The sequence below is a fragment of the Dermacentor andersoni genome, chromosome 6 (genome assembly GCF_023375885.2).
Source record: "Dermacentor andersoni chromosome 6, qqDerAnde1_hic_scaffold, whole genome shotgun sequence".
In the NCBI taxonomy this organism is placed as follows: domain Eukaryota; kingdom Metazoa; phylum Arthropoda; class Arachnida; order Ixodida; family Ixodidae; genus Dermacentor; species Dermacentor andersoni.
In genome coordinates, this window is record NC_092819.1 from 131,145,548 (window position 1) to 131,167,411 (window position 21,864).

The window sequence follows — 21,864 nt, forward strand, 5'->3', positions numbered from 1 at the left end:
TACAATATAAGCAAACCGAAAACTGCTCGCTCGTAAGAGAGTACTGGAGAAAGAGTATGTCACTCTAGCCAAGAGAAACGTCATGGTTCTGAATAGAAAACAAAAAATAAAAACAAACAAAATAACAAAACAAAAGAAATAGCTACGACGGCGTGCGCCGCTCTACACCAATACTCCGAAAATGAGCTCCGAGGGCGCAAAGGAAAACGCACAACGCGGCGTAACACTCGAAGGATGGGGGGGGGGGGGGGGGCAATTTCTGGGCCGCGCTGCTAGCGTTAAGACATCAACAAGCGCAGGTCGCGCTCAAGGAGAAGCAGAACGCCCGAGAGACGGCATCGGTAGCGGCATCCGTGAAGCTCTGAGCGGTGTTTTATGGCCACGTCACAAGCAGAAACGGCCAGTCGAAGAGCGGCTGGAAGCGAAAAGAAGGCACGATGGGCCTGGACGCCCTCCCAGAACAAACTATATATCTCGCGCGAAAAAAGATGTAGCCAGCACGTCTTACCGTCTGATAGATCACTCGTACGGATGTGCACACGTACACAATGCTTCCGTTTTCTCTTTTCGAAGTTGTGTACTTTTGCCCCACGACCTTACCGGCGCTATTACTTTCAGACCAGTTTTATTTTATTGTTTGGCGCTGCTTTCCTTCTACCTTGTTTAGGTGCATTAATTTTTTTTGCAGCATCTTCCTGAAACGTGCACGGTTATTAGAGTATTGTTAAGCGCAACCGCAGTAAAATCTACAATTAGCCTTAGGAACACTACAGTCCCCTCCGCACTAAGCCATCTCGTAGGCGCTGATGCGTTTAAGCTATTGATGTTGTTTCCGCAACTATTCTTGGAATGGCTGTTACTATAATAATAAAAGAAAAATTCCTAGCTCATGTGATTTTCGTAGCCTACTGCGTGGGTGTCAAGACGGAGCGGAAACAGTAACCCCCCGAATGTGACTAAGCGAGGGCGAAAGAGAGGCACATAGACAAGAAAAGCTTAAGTTTCCGCCCAAGACACTAGCATCAATTGCTCCTGTAGCGGGCCAAACCCAATGTCGCGGGTCGCCTAATTCCTAGCCAGAGCAACGGTACAAAATATTTATGTGTCGCTCAGTGCCACAAGAGCCCCCTAACACGAAACACTGCAGCCCGCCCGCGAAACTGCTTACATGAGAGAAATTCGCAAATGAGCCAGGCGCTGCGCTGTGCAGAGTCAAATCGTTCGTCTACAAGTATTTACACGTCTTTGCACTGTTTATTGCGTGCATCTGTTGCAAAAAAAATGGTTTATTTATCATTGCTCTAAATGGGTAGTTCACCTAGAGAATATACAGCGCAAGCGCCACGAGCAACGAGAGAGAGAAAGAACACGCGCCGCGCAACTGAGCGCCTCGTGCTACAAGAGGGGAGCCACCGCAACACAAGCGCTGCGAGCAATGAGGGGAGAGCACGCGCAGAACGAGAGATGCGGACAACGATAAAGAGAGGGTGCGAGAGAGAGATTGGATTGGAGCACACTTTCTGTCTGCAGTTGCACGCTCGCGCGCCCCGACGAGGGCCTACGTCATCTACGAGGTTGCCGTTATTCGGCGCGGGTCTCCGCTCACCGTTGCCGGCCGCTGGGTCCCTGCCTTTCGAGAGCCCCGAGGACCTGCTGGACGGCCCAGAGCTGTTGGTCTTGGTCGTAGCTCTTCGCGGCTACCTCGAGCCGCGGTGGCATCGTTCTTGATCTTGCTTCCTCTGAAATTTTCATCCAGTCCCACAAGATTTGCGTGTAATCTGCCGTCTCCCTCCGGCAGACCCTGCACTTATCGGTCGGGCATGTCTCGGGGTACATGCGATGCATCAGTCCCGGGCTCGGTAGCGATCCGCTCTGGAGCTGTCTCAGTAGCACCGCATCCGCTCGACTCAGCCTCGGAAGCGGGGGTGGGAGGGTCCTGCGAGCCAAGCAGTAGGCCTTCGTGATGTCGTTGTAGTCCGTCATGCGGTCCTTGTCTCGGAACCACGTCGGATGGTCTGTCGCCGGGGCATGGTTGGTTAGCGCTCGCGCCGCTGCGAGTGCCGTCTCATTGTGGTTCTCACTGCGTTCTGACTCGTCGCCCGCGTGCGCCGGGAACTACTTGATTTTTACTTTCTTGCCTTGCAGTTTGGCCGATCGCAGTACGCGCTCGGCCTCCCTGCAGATTTGGTCTTAGGCGAAGTTTCGCACCGCCTGTCTCGAGTCACTCAGCACCGTGAGGCAGTCCGCGTCGGCGATGGCCAGGGTGATGGCCACCTCCTCCGCTTGTTCCGCTCCAGCGCTTCTCATGCTCGCTACCGTCCTCGTGGCACCGGTTGACGCTTCTATGACAACCGTTGCGAAGGCGTTCCACTAGTATTCGGCCGCGTCCACGTACCGCGCGTGCTCGTCGTCGGCATGCAGGTCTATGAGAACCTTGGCCCTCGCCGATCTTCTTCCCTTGTTGAAATCGGGACTCGTGTTCTTGGTTACGGGGTCGATTCTGGTCTGGCGTCGGACCTCTTCGGGGACGGGGAGCTTGATCTTCGCCTCGTTCGAGCGCCCTATTCCCAGGTCCTCCAGTATCCTCCTCCCGGCTTTGGTCGTGGACAGGCGCTTCAGTTGCGATGTCCATTGCGGTTCGGCTATTTCTCCGAGCGTGTTGTGTATGCAGAGTTGTAAGATGAGGGTCGTGCTCGTTGACTCGAACAGGCCCAGCGCCGTGTTGTACGCTCTTCTGATGATTACGTTGATTTTATTGCTTTCGTGCTGCAGCCGTATGTGATCTGTGGTAGGCTGCAACGTACGCGACGTGGCTGATGATGAAGAATTGGACCATCCTAATTAGGCTATCTTCTCTCATGCGAACCTTCCGGGAAGTGACTCATTTGAGGAGTCGAATCGCGTTGGCCGCTTTTGCCGTGAGACGGGCGATAGTTTCATCGTTTATTCCGTGCTTTTCGATGACCATGCCTAGGATCCTGATTTTACCGACCTCGGGGATCCCGCTGCCGCATTTAGTTACGATTCTGATTTGTTTCGTATTCGCGTTGTCTGGTCTTGCCTCTGCCATTGTTGGTAGGTGAGAGTATGAGAAGCTCCGATTTCCTCGTCGTATATCTCAGTCCGACGCCTTCCAGCCGGTCTTCTATCGTGTCGACGGCAGCTTGCAGCACGCCCTCGATGTGGGCGTCGCTGCCACTGGTCACCCACAGCAGGATATCGTCCACGTAGATGGTGTGCCCGTCGTCTTCGATGTCCGAGAGCTTCTCGGCTACTCCGATCATTACCAGGTTGAAAAGCGTCGGCGAAATGACCGATCCCTGCGGTGTTCCCCGAGCTTCTTCTCTTGCGTCTGTAGGTCGCCTGCTCCTAGCTCGGCGGTCCTGTCCGTAAGGAAGTCGTTGATGTAGTTGGATCTTTCGTCCATGCTGAGCTTGGAGACTCCGGAAAAAATCGCCGAGTGTTTCACCTTATCGATGGCGTTCTGCAGATTGAGTCCCAGGAATGCCTTGTTGTCGCGGGTGCTACTGAGCGCTGTTATGATCCGCTCTAAGTTTAGCATCACAAGTCCGGGCAACGATACAAATTGCCTGCCTTTGTCGACCTAGTTGCCCTCCTCTCCGAGAAAACATCACCCTATGGTCGCCTGCCGCTTAGTCGACCCGGACAACAAAGCAAGCCACGACATTACTAGTCGGCAAGAGAAAAAAAGGATTGTGCCGAACACGCAGGCACTGACACCTCCATGAGCGCGCCGACCGCGACTTCCTGAGACGACTCCGACAAGGCAAGAAACCACGAGGAGTAAACAACACATTGACTGGAGGCCCCTTCGCTTTCCTGTCCGCCGTCTGTCTCGGCTTACGCAGGAGTTTATAGAAGGCCGTGCTGGTTCCCATGTTAGCAAGAAGCGCTCAGTACTCTGATCAAGTCACCACCTTGTAACAGAGATATGAATACATTTCCTCTCGTTTTGACCATCATGATGCCCGCCGTCGCCGTTGTCTGCTCATTCCAGCCGTGAGAGCAACCTCACCCAGTCCAGGTCGTACCAGCGCAACGACCAACTACACAAGAGCACGCACTGCCGTGGGGACATCCCGCAATGGCGCGACTACAGTACTGCAAAAAGGCGACTTTAAACAGAGGGGGCGCTTCTCAAGGGGCGCAGTAGCACCGCCTCGCCGAGGTTGCGAGATCTACAGCAACCGTCAATCGGCTTTACTGATTACAGCACTTGTTTTTTGCGTCAAGCTACTCGCAGTAAAAGTACTGAATAAAAAAGAAAACAAGAGAAAGAAAGAAAAGTCATTTTCCTGGCAGGAACAGTTTTCCACAAGTGTATTACGTTTATGCAACTTCCGCCGACTTTTTACCGCTAGGACAGCATAACAACATTATCCGCTACAAAGTTGAATGTGATAGCGCGTAAAAAAGTTATATCATAATTATTATCAATAACACAAATCTGATTGTCTTTAATTCGTTGGATAGAAAACATGTTTGTAAAATGCCGTAACTTATATCCCAATTGATGCTGTACAATTATAGGCTTTTTATATGTAAATAAACATGGTTCTATTCGGTCGTATAAGTTTATTGGATGTGCGGTTTAAAGAGCATGCACTTTTTGAATAGGATTGTACGGTTCTGAATATATCACTTGTGTCTTAACCAAGAACTTGTTTGTGAAGCTCGGTTTTACCGAAATGAGAATGAAAGTCCAAAAACGCCCGCTTCTGCAACCTCAAATATTTGCCTAAATAAAATAGCTAGAGTAAGCGAGTAAATTATAAGAGTTATATCCATGCATGTTTTCATCATCAAGCCCGTGTTTCTTGACGCTGGAAATCCCGTTATGGGTAGCTTGTGCTCACCCGGCCAAATGGTACAGAGCAGTTTCGATGCGCGCACACATTCCTGTCAGAAAAAAGAGCAATATAAGCAAATATACTGGAAAAATTGCGCGAACAGATGCTGTGTGCTTGTTGAAATCTCTAAACGTTTTATTTAGATACACGTTCATTCATTGATAAGGTGGTCCAGACACACAAGAGCCATGTTTATGTGCAGGCAGTAAGGCGGCTACAACAAGTAGCATCACTTTTTAGAGTGTAGGTTTTAGGTACCCGTCCCTGTGGCGAGCATCGGCGCTGTCCCCCTCGTAACCGAGCGAACGAGTGCATCGAAAGTGAAACGAACACGGAGCACAGTGGGACAAGAAAGAAGGCTAAGTGAAGGGCGTGAGGAGGAAAGCAGAGGAGGAGGATGCAGCTGCACCTTGAGGCGGGAAGCGGAGAAGGGCATGGCGAAAGCGTGATAAGTGTTTGCGTCGCGACCAGATGCAAGGAAGTGTGCGTCCTACACCTACAACAAGCAACAACCAAAGAATCTTTATTATCATGAAGCAGCGGCTTTTATAGACCACATCGCTAGTGCCACAGCAGTGCTGTAACTGCTGATGCTGAGTAAGCTGGCGAGCTATCTTATCACACATCTTCCTCTCACTTTTTTTGGTTTGTTTTAATGAAGCCACTCTTGTTACGAAGCTTGAAATCGTTCTAGAGGAACCACACACCTTCCGCTTCGTGTGTGATTGTGACAGAAATCGTTACACTTTTGTGCACTGGTTCTTTCATCACTGCATATTTCTAGCGATTCTGCTGTTAGCTGCGTTATTCCTCGGCCGTCTTCTAAACTAGCCGGAGGCAGCGGTACGAGATGAGTGCGATTTCAGCGTAGAGAAGTTTTCCCAAAGTTGACCCAGTACGATCTAGGCTCATCGGTGCTTCCTCAAATGACTCGTTCTCTTTGGAGGTGTACGACCCATACGTCTGTTCCTTCGGACAGCGCACGCAGATCGCGCACTCCGTGGCGTCAGTCGTAGTCTCTGTTCTGGCGCTGACGCTGCGACCTCTCGAACGCTGTCAGTTCTTGGAAGTCTGCTGTCCGAGGCTGGAGGGTTTCGCTGGACGTGGGCAGGGCCATGCGCAGTCCTCTCCCCATGAGCAGCTCGGCGGCGCTGTATCCGTTATTCAGTGAGCGTGTCCTGTAGGCCAGAAGAGTTTTATAAGCGTCAGCAGTTTTCTTTAAGGAGCGCTTGATAATTTTCCCGGCGGACTATGCCATTCCGTTGCTCTGATGATAATGAGGATTAGACGTCACGTGTTGAAAGTTGTACTCTGATGCAAACTTTGAAAATTCTGCGCCGAAGGCTCTTGACAATTGCAGCCCGTTATTGGAAACAGCTACTTCCAGAATCCCGTGTCTGGCGAAAATGGATTTGCAGTGGTTTATTACGGCTGATGAAGTCAGGTTATTCAGCGGTATGAGTTCCGGGTATGGTATGGTATGGAGAACTTTATTGGGTCCTGAAGGTCAACCATACGTTGACGCGGGCCGCTCCCACCTTGGGACTGTCAGGCCGAGCCCTTCAGCCACATCGCGGGCATTCTGGACTGCCCGTAATTGGTCAGAGAGTGATTCACTGTGTAGCATTTGCCGCCACCATTCTTGTTCCTTGTCACGGTCTGTGAAGACCGCGGGGCACTGCCAAAGCATGTGGTCAAGAGTAATGATGCCATTGCACTTAATACAGTTGGTTTGAATTTCCCTCTCCGGATAGATCCTGTTAATAAAGTATGGACTTGGGTATGTTCTTGCCTGTAGCAAACGTAATGTGACCGCTTGGGCTCTGCAAACCTTACCGTGTGGCAATGGGTATTCCCTTCTGCTTAAATAATAATGCTTGGTGATTTCGTTATATGTTAATAATCGATCACTGTGTTCCCCGGGTGAAGTGTAAGTTGCTCGGTCTTCAAGAGCCCGGCTAGAAAGTCCTCGTGCTGCTTCATTTGCCACCTCATTGAGGTTTCTCCGAGCTCCGTCCACCACCCCCAGATGTGCTGGAAACCAGCGGATTTCGATCCTCTCACTCTTGACCTTCTCTAATAATTTTGTTGCTATCCGTGTCACATATCCGTTGGTAAAGTTGCGTATGGCTGTTCTAGAGTCGCTGTAAATATGTGTCCACTGATTAGCCCGGATGGCTAAGGCGATTGCTACTTGTTCTGCTACTGTTGGGTCCTTGGTATAGACGGTGATGGCATCCTGTATGTTACCTTGAGTGTCTACGACAACAGAGGTATACGCATCCTTATTTTTAACCCAGGCAGCGTCAACGAACACCGCCTGCTGCTTATGTTGATCTATGTCTTGAAGGAGTGCCTTCGCCCTTGCCTTCCGTCTCTCGAGGTTATGTGTCGGGTGCATGTTCCTAGGGAACGGGGTCGTCTTTATTGTTTCTCGTAGTCCCGCTTGCAATTGTGTTAATAATTCTCCTTCGTTGGTGTGGTTGTTAATTTCTACGCCAATTTCTTCAAGTAGCGCCCTCCCAGGGCGTGTCCCCATTAGTCTCTCCTGGTGGGCCACCTGTTGAGCCTCAGCTATCTCCTCTAGTGTGTTATGCAGCCCTAGGTGCAATAAGCTATCATTGGCCGTGCTGATGGGAAGTCCTAGTGCAGTCTTTATAAGTCGTCTGATTAAAGCATTTAGCTTGTTCTTATCAGCCTGTGTCCATTGTAGCATGCCAGCCACGTACGAGAAGTGGCAAAAGGCGAATGCATGTACCAATCTTATGGCACTGTCTTCTCCTAGCCCCTTATGCTTGTTGGTAACTCTACGCAGAAGCCTAATGACTTCTTCTGACTTGTTAGAGATGTATTCTATCATCCTGCAATTAGATCCGTTCGCTTGCAGGAGAAGTCCTAACACTCTAATAGTCTCCACCTGCCTGATTGGTTCTCCATTCTTGGCGTATATGTCAATGCGGGGTTCTTCCTCTGGGATATATCCGTTCGGCCTGCGCCCACGCTTACTGCTGCGTAATACCAATAGTTCTGATTTTTTAGCAGAGCAGTTCAGTCCCATACCCTCAAGTGTTGTTTCTGCCACATAAATGCTTTCCTGTAGTTTGATCTCTGTTTGTCCCATATTACCTTCGGCACTTCAGATTGTTACATCATCTGCATATATAGCAAAGTGGATACCCTCAATCTGCGCGAGACCTCGAGCCACTTTTGACATTGCCAAATTAAATAACATGGCAGATAGGACAGACCCTTGTGGTGTCCCACGATTCCCAAGTTCCAGGGTTGTCGATTGGAGTTCGCCTAACCTGAGACAAGCAGAACGGCCACCGAGAAAGGCTTTGACTATGTTGTGCAATCGCTTACCCAATCCCATCTCCGAGAGGATATCCAATATGGCCCTGTGCTTGATGCGATCAAAGGCCTTTTCTACATCTAGGCCTAGAAGAGCTCTCGTATGTAGCGGGCTAGCAAGAATAAGGTGATGCTTGATTAAAAGCATTGCACCTTGAGTCGAAAGTCCAGGACCGAGACCGATCAGGTCATGTGGAAGAACATTTCTGTTTCCTACATACTTAGTCAGTCTATTGAGTATGACATGCTCCATGGTTTTGCCCAGACATGATGTTAATGATATGGGTCTTAGGTAATCTAGATTGAGTTGCTTGCCTGGTTTGGGAATAAGAATTGTGTTAGCAATTCTCCATTCCTTCGGATAATCACCGTTTTTCTAGAGTTCGTTGAAATACTCTCTTAAATATTTTATGGAATGATCGTCCAAATTTTTCAACAGCCTATTGGAAATGCCATCTGGACCGGCAGCAGATCTACTGTTGAGGTCGTACAGGGCTGCCCGAACTTCGCTTTCTGTGAAGTCTTGATCCATAGGTTCACAGTCTTCCCCTGTATATTCAGGCAGGTCTGTACTCTCATCGCTATCCTTAAGTGGCAAATACCTAGCTGCGAGCCGATCCAGAATGGCTTTTTCCGTTGTGTCCTGACTCTCACGATGGACGAGTCGTGCTACTGCTGTTCTCCTATTCCATTTCGTGTCGTTCTCATGAAGCAAATGTCTAAATAAGTTCCAATTCCCACCACGTCTGATTCGACCATCTATGGAATTACAAAGCTCATCCCATTGTTGTGTCTGTAAATTGCTGGAGTGTTCTTCAATCCCCCTATTCAACAATGCTATGCGCTTCCTGAGTCTCCTGTTCAGCCGTTGCGTTTTCCATCTATTTAACATAGATTGTTTCGCTTCAATCAAGTGCGCCAGCCTACTGTCAATGATTTCGATATCCTCCTCTGTGGTAATATCCTTCGTTGCCGCCTTTACATCTTCCCTGAGCTGAGTGGTCCAAGTTTGGAGTGTTTTCTTTTGTCCTGCCTCTGTCTCAGCTCTGCTTTTCCTTGCTTTCCTAAAAAGATCCCAGTCAATGCAGTTAAAGTGCTTTATCTCATTACTTGGTGTTTCCAATAGTATTTGTAATATGTAATGATCACTACCCAGGTCAATATTGGAGTTATTCCAGCCAGCGTTCGCTAAATTTGATACAAAAGTAAGGTCTGGGGTGGAGTCCCTGCATGTAGATGTACCACACCTAGTGGGATAAGCTGGGTCTGTGATGAGGGAGAGATTAAGATCTGTAGCTAGGTGCCAGAGTCCATCCCCTTTCTTAGTATTCCAGCGATATCCCCAGGTTTGATGTGGGGCGTTGAAATCCCCTCCAATAATGAGTGGAGCGTGCTTAGTAACAGCCATAGTCTTATTAAGAAGTGCCGTGAAACTCTGTTTCATGTCGCTAGGGCTGCTATAAACATTAAGACAAAAGAGGCTTTGCAGTTTGCTTCTATTCTTTTGCAAAATTATTTCCACTAGTAAGTATTCTAATTTGTTTAGTCCAAGGCGCAAATCATGTTCTATGTAAGGTATTTTCTTATCTACGAGCGTCGCTAACCCCCTACCCGGCTCTTTGCCCCTGCATGTCGCTTTGTATCCGGATAGGCTGATCTCATCCGCCAAGGTTTCCTGCAGCATAATTATTTTCGGTTTGCCTGGAGAAGTTTTTATTAACTGCATAAGAGGTGCTTTTTTGTGATAAAATCCTCGGCAATTCCATTGCCACACGGTAAAGCTCCCCCTGCTAGCCATTGCTTATAAAACCCGCCTTACTGCTACCCGCTAGAGTACGCTTCGTAGAACTCCCCGACACGCCAGGGAGCGATCTGACGCTTTCTGCTTCTGAGGGTAGGTATTCGTCGTCATCGCCCTGTGCTTCTACTTTGGTGAGACTCTTTTCAGCGGTCAGTCTCCATTTCCATAACTTATCAACTTTGAAGGTAGTTTTATCTATGGCATCTCTAAGTTGTTTAATCGCCTCCTTGATCTCTTCCAAAGCAGAGCACACTGTCGTTTCTACTGGGCTTATTGCCCGCTTCTTTAGAGCTGGTGTGTTTTCTTCCTCCTGGCTGTTGTCATTATTCACCGGTTTGGCTATTGCTACTTTTGTGGAGTTAGTCTGCCAGTTCTTGCGAAGTTCTACAACCTGCTTAGTAAGTTCTTCATTTGCCTTTCTCAGATACGTTACTTCTTTAATTAGCTGTTCTACCCTGGCATCATTATCTCCGACCAGCCGCCCCGCACCGCTCTCCGCAGCCCTCACAGTACCTTTCACTTTGTCGGCCCAGGTTGTTCCAGATGTCGTCTTGTCGCCAGGCGTCTGCCCTCCTCCTTCGAAGCGCACCTGCACTTCACGTGATCTGGAGCGGCTTCTGCCCTTCGACGGCGAGCGGCGTCTTGACCGTGTGGGGATGGATGGATGGATGGATGTTATGAGCGTCCCCTTTGGAACGGGGCGGTGGGTTGCGCCACCAAGCTCTTGCTACTATGCTGCCTCATATCCTACCTAGGTTAATCAATGAAAAAAGAAAAAAAAAACACTATGAACTACCACGTCCAAACTTTCTGATCACCTATTGCGAATTGTGCTTTTGTACGTCTCCGTCTTTTGTCGTTTCCCTACTTTTCTTCCACCAATCCTCCGATCGCCTCTTACTAATGTCTATTGCGGACCTGTTTGCTTTACCACTGCTCCCGCTGAACCCAAGGGCTTCAAGGAGGCCAGTGGTGCCTAAATCGACCGCTGGGTAGACGTCTTCACATTCTAATAAAATATGCTCCGTCGTTTCCCTAGCTTTACCGCAGCAAGCACATGCTTCTTCTTCCTTCTTATATCTCGCTTTATAGGTGCGTGTTCTAAGGCATGCCGATCTCGCTTCGAAAAGTAATGAGCTTCCCTTTGAGTTATCATAAATGGTTTCTTTCCTGATTTCGTTTTTTCCTCTTAAGTAGTTACTCATGGCAGGTTTCTTTTCCATTGCCGCCACCCATGAGATTAATTCAGCCTCTCTGACTTTCCGCTTGACCTTCCTTGTTGCTGTGTTGCCCACCCCACAGGCCGCATACTTGCTGGTAAGCTTCCTAGTTCTTTTCCTCCACTGTGAATCAATGTTTTGCCTGTACAGATACCTGAACACTCTCCCGACCCATTTATTTTCTTCCATATTCCTCAGCCGTTCTTCATACTCAATTTTACTGCGAGCTTCCCTCACTTCAAAACTAGTCCAGCCCATATCCCCCTGCACAGCTTCATTTGTAGTCTTCTCGTGAGCGCCCAATGCAAGGCGACCCACTGACTGGCTCCTTGAGCACGTGCGCTCCCTGGTGCCCGTTTGGGCATCCCATTGCAGCTGTGCTGATGTCGCCTCCGATGCAGATCTGTTGCGTTCTCGTCGTCGAACTCGTACCATGTATGGAATTTGGTACCGCTGTCGGCAAGTCTTGTCCCCAGTTGGGTGGTCCCCTCCACAGAATTTGCACTTAGGCTCACACATGTGATTGTCCTCCGGGTTTTGAGTTCCACATCCTCTGCACTGTACCAGGTCCGGTGTTGGACATACATCTGAACGATGTCCAATCTTTCCGCAAGCATAGCAGACATCAAACTGCTTCCTATACAGGTAGCACTTTACGAGGGTCGACCCGTATCTTACATAATTAGATACCTTGAGCCCATCAAACAGAACAATAACTGAACCCGTGGATTTAATACGTTTGGCTGCCAATGCCAGTGGGTTAAAGTCATGCACAATGTTCTTCGTTATCGTGGCCTGATTGTCTCTGAGGTCAACTCTCCGAATCACTCCTTTACACGTGGTATGCGGAGCTGTCTCGAAGGCGTTCACTTCGTATTCGGTTTCCACTATAATGATTGACCTGATTCGCACATACCTGGCAGCATGGCTGGGATCTGGTGTACTAACCACCACGATGTTTTGCGTAAAGTTAGGGCAAACGACATCCTCTCGGGCTTGTTGCGGAGTCAGGCCCGATGCTTCAATAACCGCCACGCCTATCGCTGTGGTGCTCACTTTGCTCAAGTTGAGACCTCCTCGTGGGCGGATAATGATTTTGCTGTGCTCCTCGGGCAATTGGGGCATCCTTGATGCCTTGACAATCCGGTTTTTGAACATAGTGGTTGTAGGTCCCTTGTTTTTGCTGCTGTTGCCTTGCTCATGCTGGCTCTGCGGCCAGCAATCGCCAGCAATCCTTGTGGTGGAGCGAAATTTTCGGCTTGTCACAATTTGCCAACCTAGATCTTCCTCATTCTCTTCTAATCCGGTAGCGTCTTCATCTTCCATGCGCGTTTCCGCCATCGTGGCACGGCGGGGCCAGTAGGCCTACTTGGGTCTTGCACCAAGAAAGGCCAGTAACAGTCCAAAATTGAAAGTCCCACCTTAAAGAAAGGTGTCCACAAATTCCCGGTGACTTCACAAATCCAGTGATGTGCTTGAATCCGTGATGGTGGCAAAGAAGGCTGCACAAACATTCAAAAACGACGGAGCCGATGTGAGGGACGTCCGCAGCTCGGGTATCGTGAAAAATAATCCGTGATGATCAGCCACCAATTTCTCTCAAGGAAGAATAAATCCATCGCAATGCGCTGCCATGGCCTATCTGGAAACTTGGCCTGTTGCAGATGCATCTTTCGGTTGGTGCTCTGCTTGATGCAGCTGTGGCAGTTCTTAACAAATCGTTCAATGTCCACGTCGATACTTGGCCAGCAAACTGAGTTCTTGTAACGTGCGCGGCACTTCTCGATTCGGAAGTGTCCCTCGTGAATTATTTTAAGGACGGGCTGCCGTAGTGTCGGTGGGATCACTATCCGAGAGCCGCACATGAGCAGGTTTTCAACAAGGGCAATGCTTTGCCTCTCATTCCCAGTAAGGCTTCAGGTCAAACGCAACGTCTGGACTGCTTGGCCAGCCTTTAGTACAGAGGTTGGTAAGAGCTTGACATACCGGGTCTTGCTCTTGCTCCTGTGCTGTAAGCTGTAAACTCGGTGTTGTTACCAGGACTGACGAAGCCACCAATCACAGATAGCCCTGACTCTCGTCCTCCAGTTGCAGGGATTCCGTTTGTAGAAGAGGTGACCGAGACAGCACGTCCGCCATCGTCAAGTCCCGGCCTGGAACATACACGTCATACGTGTAGCACATCATACGCATGCGCATTCTTCGTAGCCTCAGTGTTAGTTGGTCAATTCCTTGTGACCCAAACAAAGATACGAGTGGTTTGTGATCTGTCTCGAGGCTAAAGCGCCTTCCTAGGAAATAATCACAGAACTTTTCACTAGCCCACACGAGGGAAAGTCCTTTTTCAATTTGGCCGTATAGCCGCTCGGTGGTCGTAAGAGTTCTGGAAGCATACGAAATCACTTTGAACTGACCGTATTTTTGCCTTTGGTGCAAGACAGCTCCACGACAGTACGATGAGGCGTCTACTGGGACCATTTTTTCCATGTTTGAATCGTAGATTCCCAGAACAGGGTCCGATGAAAGAAGAGTCTTCCACTTCTTGAAGGCGGCTTCCTGCACGGGACCCCACACAACATCCTGTCTTGAGCTCATCATGGAAGAAAGAGGCTGAAGGACTTCTGCCATGCGGGGCACGAAGCAGGCCAGATAATTTGCCATGCCCATCACGCGCCGCAACTCTGTCTTGGACGTCGGATGTGGCATTTCTGTCACCGCGTCAAGCTTTTGCCTATCGGGGCGCACTGCGTATTTCCCGATTGCATGTCCCAAAAATGAAATCTGTGTGACACTGAATTCCCACTTATCTCTGTTCAAAGTAATGCCTGCTGTGTGAAGGCGATCCACCACTGCCCGAAGCCGCTCGTCATGCTGCGCCTGCGCGGCACCCAAAATAATCACGTCGTCCATGTGGCAGACAACTCCGTCCTGTCTTGAAAGAACCTGCTCAATCGGTCTTTGAAAATGTTTGGGGGCCGATGAAATTCCGAACGGAAGTTGGTTAAAATAAAATTGTCCGAACTGCGTGATAAAAGTTGTGTATTCTTTGCTCCGTTCACTCAGCGGTATATGCCAGAAACCCGAGTTCGCGTCGAGTTTCGAAAACGTGCTGGCTCCCTGTCGTATTCTGATGGTGTACTCGACGGCCTGCCATTATCGATGAACGTATCTGTTGAGTTCCGTGAAGTCAACACAGATTCGAACAGCACACGAGGGCTTAAGCACGACAACCATAGGTGCGCACCATGTAGTAGGCTCGGCGACAGGAGAAATGATATCTAGTGCTTGCATCCACTCGATCTCTTGTTTTGCTTCTTTAACGAAGGCAGGGGGGCTCTACGTGGGGACCACAGCGCTCAAAGGCTTTCCTTCCCGATTCAACTTGAGGTCGTACTCTTCTTTGAAGGTCCCCAGTCCCTGGAACACTTGTGGAAAGTCAGATTCTGGGTCCAGTTTCTTCATTACGTTGATTTGCGACATTACGCAGAGCCTTTGTACCGCTGGTTTCGCAAGAAGAGGGGTTCGGAGGCCTTGAAGTACGTACACGTTCTCGCGGCTACTCGTTCTCGCAAACGCCATATTGATCGCAGTCATACCAGATACGGCAAGGGATTTATCATCAGGTCCCTGAAGCCAGCGCCTTCCTGGTTGAAGTTTTATCGCAGTAAAGATGCGAGTGAAGAGCTCCGCCGAAATAACCGTTTCGTCCGTGCCAGTATCTATGTTAAATACCACATTCGAGGATTCAACAAGAATGGGAACTTCCTCCCTTAAGCGGATGAATGGGATGAGACTCCGAGGAAATCTGGTTTGTCGGTCCGGTTTTCGACGTTCGCGGCAGCTCAGGTTGATTGATAAAGTGCCTCGAAGTGTTCTCTTTTGTCGCACTTTCTGCAGAGTGCGTCTTTCGCTGGACAGTACGCTCGACAGTATCTGTTTCTTCCGCACCAGCTGCATGGTTTCGGAACGTTGCTTCCACTTTAAGGCGGAGGAACGTTCTTCCCCACTTGTCGCGTACTGCTTTGGGGCTCTATTTGGTGGACTTCCTGTTCTCGCACGTGGTAAAACTCTGCGTGCTTTTGGTTGATGGTCTCGTGCTGTCATGCCACCAACAATGCTTTCTGTAGTTTTAGGTCCGGATCGATTTGCACAGCTCTCGAAACCTTACGTACTTGGAGACTTGGGGACCCGCCACGAGATGATTTCGAGTTAAATCTTCTCGTAGCTCCCCGCAGTCGCACGTGGAAGCAAGCCCGTGCAGTGCAGCAACAAAATCCTCGACGGATTCGCCGTCTTGTTGCGTTCGGCTGTTAAACTTGACCCTTTCATAAATGATGTTCCGTCGAGGTACAAAGTAGGCCTCGTACTCCTGCAGTAAGACCTCTAAATTCTGGTTTCCAGGCTCAAGTTTGAATGTTTTGAAGATATCCTAGGCTAGAGGTCCCATTAGATACACCAATGCATCTACGTGACTCTTTTCTGGCTTGCCGTCTAGTCCAGACGCAGTTCGCAAACGAAGAAATCGCTTTTTACAGGGAGGCCAGTCGTTGGGTGCTGCGAAGCTGAAGGGCTCGGGTGGAGCAATTTGAAACAAAACCATCTTACTTAGTCTTTGCTCGTAAAGTACCTGTTGGCTTGTCCGGCGTCTGGCACTGCTTAGTGGGCCCGTGGCGTCCTCGTTTCAGAGCTAGTCTGACGTCCGAGAGCCGTGGTGCCTCAAATCGGCAAGCGCCACTTCTGACACCATGTTTGCGTCGCGAAGAAGTGTGCGTCATTAACCTTCAACAAACAACAACCAAAGAACCTTTATTATAAGGAAGCAGCGGCTTTTATAGACCGCATCACTAGTGCCACAGCGGCGCTGTAACTGCTGACGCTGCCTAAGCTAGCGAGCTATCTTATCACACAAAAAGAAGAGCCTAGTGCCGTGCAAGACGGACTCTGTTTCTGGCACTGCCAGATGCCAGAAACACTGCAACACGTACTTTGCGACTGCCCAGCATATATACTGGAGCGAAGGACGTTAGACAGTTTCCTAGCCAGCGTTGGCAAACAACTACTGTCGGAGGAAGCTATCCTCGGCCCATGGGCTGACACTGCAATTTCAATGCGTGCAACAAAAGTATTGTTGAAGTTCCTGCAGGACACCAAGCTCGACGAGCGGCTCTAGCGAGACAACTGTCTCATGTACATAAGCACTCACCACTTCTCTTATCATCATCATCCATCCCAGTACTTTCACTCCCCTTGCATCTTCCCCAGTGCAGAGTAGCAGACTAGAGCGCACTAGCTCAGGTCGACCTCTCTGTTTTTCCTATCAATAAATTCTATTCAATTCAATGACTCTGCGGCGACGATGGCTACGAGATGGCGCCAGATTAGCGCGCGTCGTCTTTAGGGAAAATAAAGCGCTGCGTGAGCGGAGGTTCATATGTGGTGGCTGCTGGGAATCGCACTCACGTGTTACCCACGCGCTGCATCTCGTGATCTCCCGACTAGCAAGGCAGGCGCACCACACTTAGCTGCGTTTGCAATGCGTCGCATGAAACAGATTGTCCGCGCCAGCCAATATATCGCCAAATGAAAACGCGTATAGAGTTGCGCGAAAATTTCGCATTAGGGAGTTTTGTAAACGTCAGTGATTTTTTTTAACACAATCGAACTTAATGTTCAAGTCTAAGAATATTAAGGTTGCTCTGTGTGTTTCTGTTTCTCCGAGAATTTCGACATTATTTAGCATAGCAGTTGATATTGACAAAATTTTGTGTTGAAGTGCCTTAGAAAAATGATATAAATTATGTAGGTGTTATTTTTAAACTACCTAAGGAAACTAAACAAAATTGTTTAAGAAGGGAAATAAGCTACGACATTTGCTTGGACTATACTGCAACTTTAATAACCTCCATTTTACCTGCAATTCGGCGATTGAAATAGTCTGAAAAAGAGCTGGTTATAGTTAAGCGCTGAACGCAGCTGTATTCGGGTAGTAAAAACATTGACTTAGGTTTCTGAAGCTATCTTGCCCCTGTTTAAAACTTGTGGTGCCACAGTCAAGTGGTACATAAACATGAACTGGGCTTGAGCGATTCAGAACGTCTTTGCGAAGAGCGAAAGTGAAGTTAAGAAGAAAAACAATGTGAAAGCAAGTGCTTATAATATGTCCAGTAATATGGGAATTGAAGCCAACTGAAAATATACAGTCACATTCTTTGCACCCCAGAATATAACACCCCGCAGGGGCGTCTGCGTCAGCAGGCGTTTGGTGTGTTGCGACACCACGGACCCGACCACACGAGGGTTGGACCCTCCCGCGTGTAGCCGTGCGCGGCTTAGCCGTGTCCGGGGAAAAGGGGATCCTGGGGGTTGAGCCAATGCCGGGTGTTTGGACCTTTACGGCCCCTCGGCGGCGGCAACACACCCCTTTGGCCTCGGCTTCACGTAGACGGCTCCCCCGGACTGACCCACCCGGGGGAAATCGGCAGTCGCTTTTTCCTGTCCTCCTCTCCAATCTTCGTCTTTCTCTCTCCCCCCTTTTACATCTTTCCTGTCTTCTCATCACTTCTCCTCACTTCCTAGTTTCCCGGCGGCAAGGGTTAACCTTGTGTAGCTAGCCAGCCTTGGTTATGCTGTATTTAGTTATAGCAGCGATGTACGGCTGGCGTTGGCAGGGTTTCCCTTGCAGGAACTTCTGTCACGTCCCCTTGTAGGGCTCCATGGTGGGTGGCCGGCATCGCGGCCGAAAACCCAACATTACTTATGGAACATGCTTTCCCTAAACTACCTGATCGCCCTCAGAAAAGAGGGCGCACCGATGATGTATTCCAGTTTTTTGGACGCCAAGTCCACAATTTTCCTCGTTTTCATGTGATCCACACAGAAAAACCAGCGAAACAAGTCCGAACGATCTCCCCGTTCCTGGTATCTAAGACCCTTACCGAAGTTTTTGGCCCAGGTTATAAGGCGTCGAGGATGGCCAGCGGTGACCTCCTCTTGGAGCTCCGCGATCAGAAACAATTTGAGAAACTGCCTAAACTAGTATCATTTGGAGAGACCCAAGTAGTAGTAACCCCACACCGCACGATGAATGCCAGCCGAGGCGTTGTCTCGGACGATGATTTGCTGGAGCTCACTGAGGCTGAACTCTTGGAGGGCTTCAGTGAACAAAATGTCATAAATGCCAAAAGAATCAAGATTAGGCGAGATGGAAAAGAAATCCAAACAAAACACCTGATACTCACTTTCAGCTCAAGTGTCCTCCCCGAGTCCATCGAGGCCGGTTACATGAAACTTCGTGTTAGGCCGTACGTGCCCAATCCTCTCAGATGTTTTAAGTGCCAAAGGTTCGGCCACAGTTCACAGAACTGTCGAGGCCGGCTGACATGTGCCAAGTGTAGTGACACTGAACATTCCTCCGAAACATGCCAGAAGACTCCACACTGTGTCAACTGTGATGGCGAGCACGCCGCATACTCGCGCGCCTGCCCGTCCTGGAAAAGAGAAAAGGAGATTGTGACAATCAAAGTCAAAGAAAACATATCTTTCAAGGAGGCACGCAGGCGGGTGTCATACCTGTCTAAGAGTAGCTTTGCCGATGTGGCGCGTAAGGGGGCAGCGCCACAACGGCCTCCAGCGGCTTTCCGACCCACAGGCAGTGAGTCGGCAGTTACGCCATCTGCCCCCGCGGCGGTTGCAGCTAGCGCTGCTCCGTCTACCCAGCAGACGGGGCCATCGACCCCGAAGGTGGACGCAGCCGAGGCTGCCCCAGCCTCCGAGGCCCCTTCCAGCGCTGGCAACGGCCAGCGCAGCCAAATCCCTCTGGGAGCCCCATCGACCTCCGGGCTGGTGGGCGTAGGGGTCTTGCCCTCCAAGGCGGGACTCCCTCTGAAAACTTCCCGCTCGCAAGAGCACGTGTCCGGCGCCTCACAAGAGGCAATGGACACCACACCTATCCTCAAGGCGCACCAGGCGCCTAAGGAGCGTCGAGAATCACTCGAACGCTTCAAAAAGAACAAAACACCTATTACAGGGCCTCGAAAGGGCTCTGTAATCTAAGGCATCTTTCCGTTTCCGTACACACAGCACTAATTTACATTAAATATGGATACACAAATCATACAATGGAACGTCAGAGGTCTCCTTAGAAACCTTGATGATGTACAAGAACTGATCCACCAACACAATCCAAAAGTGCTGTGTTTACAGGAAACACATTTAAAATCCAAACACACAAACTTTCTCCGACAGCATGTTACTTTTCGCAAAGATCGCGATGATGCAATCGCATCATCGGGAGGTGTTGCAATAGTAATCCAAAAGAGCATAGCATGTCAACATTTACAGCTACGAACGGCCCTTGAAGCAGTGGCGGTTCGAATTGTTTTGCTAAACAAACTTATCACTATTTGTTCGATTTATATACCCCCACAGTACAAACTAAGCAAACATGAATTTCAGTCCTTCATAGATAAATTGCCAGAACCTTACATTGTACTTGGAGATTTCAATGCGCACAACAGCCTGTGGGGCGCCTCTCGTATAGATGCGCGAGGTCGTCTTGTTGAACAGTTCCTCTTCTCTTCTGGTGCATGCCTGCTGAATAAGAAGGCACCCACATATTATTCTCTCGCCAACAGAACATTTTCATCAATTGACCTCAGCCTAGTTTCCCCGTGTATACTGCCTGAACTCCAATGGGAAGTTATGAACAATCCTTACGGGAGCGACCACTTCCCCATACTGATAAGAACATCCAAAGAAAACGAATATCCTCCACAAGCTCCTAGGTGGAAGATAGACACAGCCGACTGGCAGAAATTTCGATCTCTCTCTAGCATCTCATGGGCTGACCTGTCTTCTTTAGAAATTGATGCTGCTGTGGATTATCTTACAGCATTCATAATAGATGCCGCGTCAAAATGTATATCCGAAGTAAGTGGTTTGGCATGCAAACCACGTGTACCATGGTGGAACAGCGAATGTCGGACCGCCCGTAAAAATCAGAACAAGGCGTGGGGGTTGCTGCGAGCATCTCCCACCGCTGAGAATCTTGTCAACTTTAAAAAAAATAAAATCCCAAGGTAGGAGAACCCGCCGACAGGCCAGAAGAGAAAGCTGGCACAAGTTTTTATCGAGTATTAACTCGTTTAGGGATGAGGCCAAAGCCTGGAACAGAGTAAATAGGATTAGAAGGCGGCAAACACATTCACTCCCCCTGGTAAACACACAGGGCGATACACTGCAAGACCAGGCAGACTCACTTGGGGAATATTTTGAGAGCGTGTCAAGTCCAACAAATTATACACAGTCCTTTCTCAAATACAAAGAAACAGAAGAACGTAAGCCATTAAGAAGAAAAGGTCGAGAGAATGAGCCTTACAACCGTCCTTTTTGTATTGCTGAATTGAGAGCTGCCTTGAGCGTATGCAACAGCTCCGCACCAGGATCTGATAGAATCATGTATGAAATGCTCAAAAACTTACATAATGACACGCAGGTTACACTACTCACACTTTTCAGCACCATTTGGGATGCAGGGTACCTTCCAACCGCATGGAAGGAAGCCATTGTCGTCCCTGTTTTGAAACAAGGCAAGGACCCTTCCTCAGTGGCAAGTTACCGCCCGATAGCCCTCACAAATTGCATCTGTAAGGTGTTTGAAAAAATGATTAATCGGCGACTCATCCATTTCCTTGAACTGAGCAAAATCCTTGATCCCTATCAGTGCGGCTTCCGAGAAGGGCGCTCCACAACTGACCATCTTGTACGTGTAGAAGCAAATATTCGGGACGCATTTGTACACAAACAATTCTTCTTATCCATATTCCTCGATATGGAGAAGGCGTACGATACGACGTGGCGTTACGGAATCCTAAGAGACTTGTTAGAAATGGGTATCCATGGAAATATGCTTAACCTAATAGAAAGCTATCTGTCCAGTCGTACCTTCCGGGTAAAAGTAGGAAATGTACTTTCGCGTCCTTTTACGCAAGAAACTGGTGTACCGCAAGGAGGCGTGCTCAGCTGCACACTCTTCATCGTGAAGATGAACACGCTTCGCGCTTCATTACCACCGGCAATCTTTTATTCTGTCTACGTGGACGACATACAAATAGCTTTCAAATCCTGTAACCTCGCAGTGTGCGAGAGACAGGTACAGCACGGCCTGAACAAAGTCTCAATGTGGGCAGACAAGAATGGATTTAAGATCAATCCTAACAAAAGCTCTTGTGTTCTTTTTACAAGAAAGAGAGGCCTGGTTCCGGATCCTTCCTTAGAACTGTGTGGACAACGAATACCTATCAGCAAACAGCACAAATTCTTAGGTATCATACTTGACTACAGACTCACTTTCATTCCACACATTAAATATGTGAAAGAAAAATGTCTAAAAACAATGAACTTAATGAAACTCCTATCCCAGACTACATGGGGTAGTGATAGGAAGTGCTTAATGAACCTATACAAGAGCCTAATTCGGTCTCGATTGGATTATGGTGCTGTAGTATATAACTCTGCCGCCCCGAGCGCACTAAAGATCCTAGATCCTGTCCACCATCTAGGAATCCGATTGGCCACTGGCGCTTTCAGAACGAGTCCCATACAAAGTCTATATGTAGAATCA

At 49.0% G+C, this 21,864-nt stretch overlaps 2 pseudogenes; both read right to left on the reverse strand.

Annotated features, from left to right (window-relative positions):
* Positions 1-1,567: 1,567 nt before the first annotated feature.
* On the reverse strand, positions 1,568-3,562 carry LOC140218887 (uncharacterized; annotated as a pseudogene).
* Positions 3,563-4,009: 447 nt separating this feature from the next.
* On the reverse strand, positions 4,010-13,949 carry LOC126523353 (uncharacterized; annotated as a pseudogene).
* Between the last annotated feature and the right edge of the window lie 7,915 nt (positions 13,950-21,864).